Source organism: Poecilia mexicana, unplaced genomic scaffold, assembly GCF_051168715.1.
Source record: "Poecilia mexicana isolate PSO_F unplaced genomic scaffold, ASM5116871v1 scaffold_7, whole genome shotgun sequence".
In the NCBI taxonomy this organism is placed as follows: domain Eukaryota; kingdom Metazoa; phylum Chordata; class Actinopteri; order Cyprinodontiformes; family Poeciliidae; genus Poecilia; species Poecilia mexicana.
The window spans coordinates 776,169-783,902 of record NW_028263376.1 but is presented as its reverse complement, the minus strand read 5'-3'; the positions used below and the strand labels follow the sequence as shown (position 1 = coordinate 783,902).

The 7,734-nt window shown below is 37.6% G+C and overlaps 1 long non-coding RNA gene across 3 annotated transcripts; it reads right to left on the bottom strand.

Annotated features, from left to right (window-relative positions):
• On the bottom strand, nucleotides 1–1,582 carry LOC148158210 (uncharacterized). Of its 3 annotated transcripts, none has more exons than XR_015763854.1 (5): nucleotides 1,051–1,582; nucleotides 844–961; nucleotides 596–663; nucleotides 406–525; nucleotides 1–307 (listed from the first exon to the last, which is right to left on the bottom strand). It is a non-coding gene; the product is annotated as an uncharacterized LOC148158210 (long non-coding RNA). The 3 variants fall into 3 exon arrangements; XR_015763855.1 differs by having other exon boundaries at nucleotides 426–525; nucleotides 1,051–1,581; XR_015763853.1 differs by having other exon boundaries at nucleotides 406–521; nucleotides 1,051–1,579.
• Between the last annotated feature and the right edge of the window lie 6,152 nt (nucleotides 1,583–7,734).

The following is a 7,734-nucleotide window of genomic DNA, read 5'->3' as shown; positions in this document are numbered from 1 at the left end:
TGAATTTAAAGCTTCTTTTATTTCCACATGATACATATATAGAGCCAGCAATTTCATTTACAAAAGTTACAAAACATAAGTAGTTAAATCACTTCAATTCATTTGGCTACAACTCCAGAAGTATCTGTTACTCCACATTAGAAAACATTTAATGAAAAAAAGTCTGTTTTAAAGCAAACTACAAGTTAAACTTTCAGCCATTAAACAAGGAGCATTTTTAACGACACTTTAGCATTTTGCCTGTCTCCCTGCATGAGGACATACAGGTTGTCACATTTTGTAGATGCACCACCAGGTTTGTCCCAACCTGATGGAGAGAGAAAACAGAAAAAACAGGCCATTAGTGATGAACTTATATAAACAGCAAACAATTTGAGCATGATTCAGAGATGAATGTTGACTTACAGGCTGGATATCAATGAAACCTTCTGAACTTCCAGGTTGATGGATCTGAAACTCTTCTCCCAAATGTGTAAGTAGGGAGGAGCACTGGCAGCAGCTGCAGGGCTACATCATCTTGTCTGTCTGGCAAACATAAGCTTGTGTTAAAATGTTAAATGTTAACAGTTTATAAACATATCTTGAACTTCAATACCTTAAGGGAGAAAATTCATGTTGTTGAGAAGATGGCCGCTCCTTTCTCTTCTTGGCCGTACAAAAGATCTTTGTTGAGAACAAGAGAAAGAAGCACAAAAACAGGCCTTTAGTGAATTTAAAGGTAAAGGGATACATTCTCAAAAACTAATTTCTGACTGATTCTAGTTTAACACAAAACCTCACTATTGAATGTGATGCACTTATTTAAACACTTTGAGCATTATTCAGAGATGAAGGTTGACTTACAGGCTGGATATCAATGAAAACATCTGAATTTCCAGGTTGATGGATCTGAAACTTCTCCCAAATTAGTAAGGTGGAGCAGGGAGGAGAACTGGCAGCAGCTGCAGGACTACATCATCTTCTGTATCAAACATAAGTTAGTGTTAAAATGTTGCAGTAACTAGAAAGCATGAAAACATTTTAGAAAACATTTCTTCTGAGCTTCAATACCTTGAGGGAGCAGACTCATGTTCTTGGTCATGCAGAAGGTCTTCGTTGAGAACGAGGAGTTTCGCTTAATTCTCCTGAAGATCCTGGATGTAAAATTACAAAATCTATCAGAAAAGACAAAATCACAAATCAAACTTTAAGAATGACTGACTTAAATCTTATAGCTGTCTCCACTGCAAATAACTTGTAATTAGCCAGCAATTTCAAATGTTCAGAGTAATTTTATGTTCCTAAAAATAAATATAGCACTTAATAAAATAAAATGACACATATAATTTAATTTAGAAGTAAAACTTAACACAAACTTAGTGCTGAATAACTTTCAGCACCAACTTTAAATAAATGTATTTGTAATTAATAGTAACAATAATAATAAAATGAGTAAACATTAACATTAGATATTGTCTTAGTTTTGCTTTTAATTCGTTGCCGAAAACCAGCGGGAGTTTGAAAGCAATGTGCCGGGAGACGGTTGTTCTCTCTCGGCTTAACGAGCCGCTCCGCCCGGTCAACTGACAGAGCGGGCGAGACGAGCCGGCGGTTGCAGGGGAGCGATAAGTCCGAAAACGTCCGAGCATGTTTGTAATTAAGCTATATGTTAACAAACCGAGCGCATAATTCAGGTTTACACAACTAATTTATCGCCTAATAACTTTGCAAAAGTTATTTTATTTTCAACAAGCATAATATACCCACATTATTAAAGCTCTGCTCGCTCTCCTGCGCCATTACTGCTGGTGTTCGAACACGTAGCCTCAGCCCGCTGAGGATGCGCGCGCATATTGCAAAAATCAGGGGACAAACCGTCAACTACCGTTTTCTTTTAAAACTAAATCGATTTTTAAAAATTTGACTATGTTAAGTTACGAACAAATATGATTGAGGTTATATTAAAAACTGAATTTAATTTACTTGACAAATTGTGCCCTTCCCCTTCATCTACTTTTTCCCCAACATCCGTGTTGTAGCAACACCGAAGCTCTTTGTCAGAGGAACTTACCATAATAAACATTTTAAATAACCATAAAAATAAATATCAAACATGTTTGAAATACATCTATTTATTGATAAAATCCTATTCACTTGAAACGTTATCTTCTTTTTACTTACCATGTCTTATTTCAAAGTAGAGGAGAAGTCCGATATGCAACGTTCACAGTCATGTTGAAAATGGAGGCTTGTGAAGAGGGGCGTGGCTTCTTCCAAGTTTCATCTTTAACCCAACCGTTTGGGTAAATCTACCCACCCAACTCCTGGCCCAACAGAAGTGTGCAAGATGTAGACTTCCGATAAATTTCTGACCCAACGCATGAGTTATGAATTTTGACCCAATATTTGGTCAAACTAACCCAACCTATGACCCAACAGCTTCAACCCAGAAATTGGGTTATGAAAATAACCCAGCATTTTTTACTGTGTGATGTTCAACATAAGAAGAAAATGACAGGCCAAAATGACTACAGTTGCACAGATTATTCTGAAATTTAAGGTCCACAGGACTGGAGCCAATCTCCCTGGCTGCAGCCGCACGAAGAAAACTGACAAATTCAAGATGGTTACTAAAAGTCCAGTACAAGTCCAGAAAGTAAAGATGAACTCCAAGGTCAAGGAGGACTTTATGTGAGACCAAGGAGGAAAGAAAATCATTAAAAAGTGAAGCTGGGATTTACCACAAAGACTCTGGGAAAGATGAGACAAAAGGTGCATCAGCTCTATGGTCACAGACACAAAAATGCTAATAGGGTTTAGCTACCATTATTTTAATTGAATCAGTGTCTGACTTTCATCAGTTTGTAAGTAAACAATTTTTTACTGATTTTGTCAGTTTCGATTTACTTCAGTTACCATTGTGGGCTTTTTGTTCATTAACAGAGGGATACTAATTATGTTAATTTTGTGTATGCATGCTCACTTACAAAGTGTGCACAATTTCCCCACATATTTCCAGTTTTAGTTTTCTATCGCTGATATTACTTTTATTATTATTAATAGTAATATTATTAATGTGGAAAGACACATTCCTGCTTTTATATTTGATTTTTAATGTTTAAATATGAATAAATATGTAAGCTGTAACTGTCCCAGTTTCTTCATTTTATTTCGATACATTTGCTTTTTCTTTATCGTCCAGCGAAAAATGTCCCCAGATTTAATCCTTAGTCTTGGAAATATGGTCCCCTTATCATTTGGACGCACTGGAACTCAATTCAGCAGCAAAGACCCAACGCTTCGTCCTCTTCCTCAATGCCGCCTGCATGCTAATGCAGCAGCTAGGAATATAATGAGACAGCCAGCTTGACTGCGAGGCGCTTCGTTATCCTCCAAATCAAAGCAACGAGTCTTCATCACTGGGAAATTTCCACAGATTTCTACAGAAAGGCTCATACAGGTGACAAGAGCTCCCGACTTCCCCGCACCGCCTGGACCCAGCGCGTTTTATTCACAGGGGGTGAGCTGCGTGAGACCCTCGCTGCTCCTCTTCTTCTTTAATGTATATTTTCTTTTTCTTTTTTAAATTTTGTCGTGACATTTCACTGCGCCGATCTGCACGCGGCCACGCAATGACGCACCTGCGGCTTTTGGCCGCGTTTCAGTGATCTCATTTCGGATTGTTCTCATTTTAACGGGGGAGTTTAGAGATGGCGCACCGGAGTGTCCCGTTTTCTGACAAGTTTCCGCTGCTGTTTGGTATGTTCGTCATGTCCCCCCGGCTTCACGCGCTCCTCTCCGTGTAGAACCAGGCGCGGATTCAGAAGTTGGTCGGGAATAACAATAAGAGTAGTGCGCAGCTCGGAGGACGAAGAGCAGAAGTGACAGCGGCGTTCATGGGGTGCTGAGCGGCTGAATTTACTACCAGCATCATCAGGATCTCTGTGCGAGGAATAAAAACTGCGAGGGGGCTTCTGCTGCTGCCCACTCCCTCTTCATCCACACACTTTTTAATTTTTTAAACATTTTCTGCAGTGAATCCAGGTTTCTGGAGCCGCAGCTGAGCAAAACTTGGCCAGATCTGGGAACATTGTCGCCTGTTTGCGCAGCCTGCTGGATATGGGGCTGACGGAGGGAATTTAATATAATAATAATAATAATAATAATAATAATAATAATAATAAAAGCAAGGGGGGATTATCAGTCCCTCGTCCATTATACCCTCAAAATGGATGCCTACGTCAGGCTTTGGGGACGCCACTGGAAAATAGGCATCTGAGAGGCGCTTACAGGCGTTTAAAGTTTGGATAAATCCGAAGCGGCTGTCAGGGTAGGATGCAGTCTGGGGCCAAGACGCTGTCCGCAGGTGGAGGGGCGTCACTCTGCTGCCTACTTCTCCTCTGGATCATCTACTCGCACTTGCTCAGAGAAGGTAAGGGCGCTTCCAGTCAGCCTCTTCACTACTTTGCCAGCAGCAGCCGTAACAACGTCTGTACGGACTGACCGGGTTTCAGCTGCACGGTGTGGTCAGATCCTTTTGTCTGAGAGAAAAAACCTTCCAGTCCAAATAAACCAGCCTGTAGCGATCTGTAACACATCACTTTATTTATGCTCTCCTTGTTGAACCGTATGACATCTTTTAAATATAGTTATCTATCTATTGCCACGTAACTGTGGAGTCTCCGCAGCAGGCACGTGCAGAGGGGGGCTGGGGGTGCTTGAGCACCTGCCCTTTTTGCTCCTTGCCCCAAAGTGCCCTTTTGGTCAATTTTTATTTATTTTTTTGGTATTATTATTTTCAAAGCCCTCTTCTGACACATAACATGTACTAAAATTATTTGTTTGTTTTGTTTTGGTTTTTTGTACAACATAATAAGCCTTCCGGTCACCTTGTTACCTTTGACCTTTTGCCCGTGACGCATGACGCAGTTGCTTCTCGCACAGTGAGATAAGGCGGCTAACTGGAGCTTAACGTAGCGAACGTTCCAGATTACAGAAAAGTTTTTGGTGAATTATATATATATATATATTAAAAAAACGTTTTTGGTGAATAAAGTGGAGTAGACTTGCTACTTGTCAGATGACGGAGAACGTTGAAAGTATCGTTTCTGCTTCAGCACGGAGTCGCGGTTTAAGCAGAGAGGTAATGAAATACAACAGACACTGACAGGCCTCTGTGTCTGGCTTACTTTGAAGAACTACTGAGCGGGAGGAGACAACCAGGTGAGGAAAAACTGTTCTTATCTATCGATTCAGTATTTTTATCATACAGACATTAGGCTGCTGTTGTTGTGCTATTAGCTAGCTGCTAGCTAAAGACTTTGCTAGAAGCTAGATAACTAAAAAGCTTCTTCCCTGTGTACGAGGCACATCGCCCGTCCAAAACTTATCATCTCCATAATGGATATGTCAGATCTTCTAATTTCCTTTGCTGCATAATGTACATTGCATTTATTCTGGCGTTAGGTAAATGTATCTTTAAGAAGAATAGCACTTACATAAAAGTCCAACAAGGATATTCATTTAGAATTAAAAATAACTCACCCTGAATTACCATGATAGATATAATGTATGTCATTAATGAAGGGGAAAAAACTCAACCCAGACTTTAAGTTTAGGGTCTGGTTCGCAGAGTATAAAGTTAAATTTTTTCCCCAATTATTCAATGGGACAAAATAAACTAACCTCAGATAAGTAAAATAAAATTGTAATCAAAACCTTTGGAATTGTAATGATTTATTTTTCTAAAAACAAATTGTTTTGTTTAAAAAACTTTTTTTTAAATTAAATAACTAATTTTTGTCTTCTGAACTTTAAAAGTTATTGCCAAACATAAACTTTTATTTGCACACATCAGAAATATTTTGTTGTGAATTTAGGCCCTCCCCATGACGTCATGTGAGAATCACAAGCAAAACTTTGAGTCATGCACAAATAAGTTTGTTTTGCAAAAAAAATTCCCTTCATGAGACAAATGTGTGATTTAAATGTTTAAAAAAGTTTTAAGTAAAACTCAGTAGGCTTTCCCCACAGTGACATGCATTAACAATTCAATTTTTGCTTTTGTTTTTTTTTTCTGCAGTTCCACCTTAAAGTTTGATGCAGCTCTGCTTTCCTGAATGGACCATCTTCATCTCCACTGCAGCAAACAGGCAGCTCTTTTTTTTATAGATCTGTCCAGTAAAAGGTTGCATTGTGCCCTTGTTTATATTTTTAATAATGTAATTCTGTAAAGACAAAATATGTAAATCAGAGCTAGACCACCAGCTGATATCTTGCTAAATTGTGGGTTTGAATATTGCAATACTTTCCTATAACAAAATAGACCTGCAGAAAGAAATTACTAATAAAATATCTTACATATGCATAGTTGTATGCTCTGTATAGAGCATACAACTGTATAGCTTTGATTGTATATTTCACAATTTTGTAATTTATCATTGTTTATTAAACTCTGAAAGCTGTGTGGCTTTGTTAATATTCTGTCCTAGAATGCGGTAAGATGTGCCCTTTTTTTTATTTTGAGCACCTGCCCTTTTAGTGGTCTCTGCACGGCCCTGGTTCTTAACACTGCTGGATGAAAATAGAGCTATTTATGTTATTTAATTTTGTGATGGTGGTTGCAGTTGAGCTCATTTTCTTTAATAATGTTTCTTTTCCAACACCATAATGTCACAGGTGGCTCTGAACTTTTGCATCTGTCACTAAAATCAAGATCAATTGTGGACATAAATTAACTGCAAATTCAGCAAACATATTATTGGTAAGCAGAGTTTAAATAGACAGGATTCAAGATAGCCTAGCAAATATTGCATGCAATCCTTAGAGATTGCAGTATTGCAAAAAACAATATTGCGATGACGACTGGGGATCAGTAGCTTGAACAGTTAAAAACAACATGACTTTAGTTATTTTGCAAAGTCCTGAGGTATATGGACTGATGCCATGGGAGTGATGATTATTTATTGAAACTGCATAAAAAAGACCAAATATATAATAATAATAATAATAATAAATAAAAAAATCTCACATAATTGTTTAGATATAAAAATTCATACTTAATTATTTTCATACAACAGTAAATTCAATAATGCCTTTCTATATTGGCTGTATGAACATTGCTCTGCTTAAAGTGTGAATGTGCTGCAGTTAGCTTTCTAAAATATGACTAGCACTAGCTTAACGCATTAGCTATTATCATGTAAAAGGCTAACGTTAGCTTTGGTAAAAATAGTTTTGTTTTTTAAAGTTATTAACAAAACCCTTTGATATTAAACTAATTAGAAAACCTAACATTTGGTTTAATGAAATAACAAAAATTGTTTGAATAATTCGATACCTTGACATTTGAAAAACTACCCTTTAAAAATAATAAAAAATGTAAAACAGCTGCTGTACATATTTTTTTGTTGTGTTTTAGTCGTTGGATCACAATAAATATGTGAAAACTGAAAATTGGTGTTAGACCGAGGAAGGACGGATTAGTGTAACTCTCAGTAGCTCCAAGGTTTCAGTGTTGTTACAGAAGTTTCCCATCAGACTCTTTGTTACAGTGGATCATATTTTAATATTAGAATAACATTCCCATTATTCCTTGCTGCAGACAGAGGAAGCCCTAATTTCTGCTGTCACAGTTTTATATTTGTGCTTCCGCTTAGGCTACATCTGTCAACACGATACTTTGCTGCTGAATAAAACATCCAGTGCTACAGTTACACCTTCATTCTGACAAAGAATAAAAAGCAAAACGATGTT